The sequence below is a fragment of the Lagopus leucura genome, unplaced genomic scaffold (assembly GCF_019238085.1).
Source record: "Lagopus leucura isolate 7727_CA_CO unplaced genomic scaffold, USGS_WTPT01 33907-0_obj-0_obj, whole genome shotgun sequence".
NCBI lineage: Eukaryota > Metazoa > Chordata > Aves > Galliformes > Phasianidae > Lagopus > Lagopus leucura.
Genome location: NW_024964865.1, coordinates 4155 through 4790, shown reverse-complemented (window position 1 = coordinate 4790; position 636 = coordinate 4155).

Here is a 636-nt window from a genome sequence, read left to right as displayed (position 1 = left end):
TGCACAACAGCCCACGCTTTGCATGGCACCTTGCACGGCCCTCAGCACTTTGCAGAGCCCCGTGCACAGCTCTGGCATCTCACACAATCTCTTGCACAGTGGAGCCTTTGCACAAGAGCTTGCACCTTGCATGGCGCCTTGCACAGCTTTGCAGAACACCTTGCACAAACACTGACACCTCACTCGACATCTTGCACAGCCGGGCCTTCGTGTTGCATCTTGCACATTGCACAGGACCTCGCATTGCTCAGTGCACAGCACCCAGCGCTTTGCAGAGCACCTTGCACAACCTCTTGCATAGCGGGGCCTTTGCACAGTGCCAGCACCTTGCACAACCAGGCCTTTGCACGGCACATAGCTCCTTGCACAGCTCCTTGCACAGCAGGGCCTTTGCACAACTCCTTGCACAGCCAGACCTTTGCACAGCACCTTGCACACCTGCTTGCACATCCAGGTCTTTGCACAGCACCAACTCTTTGCACAGCAGGGCATTTGCACAGCACCTTGCACAGCCTGACCTTTGCACAGCCTCTTGCACAGCCAGGCCTTTGCACAGCCTGACCTTTGCGCAGCCTCTTGCACAGCCTGACCTTTGCACAGCACCAGCACCTTGCACAGCAGGGCCTTTGCACAGCA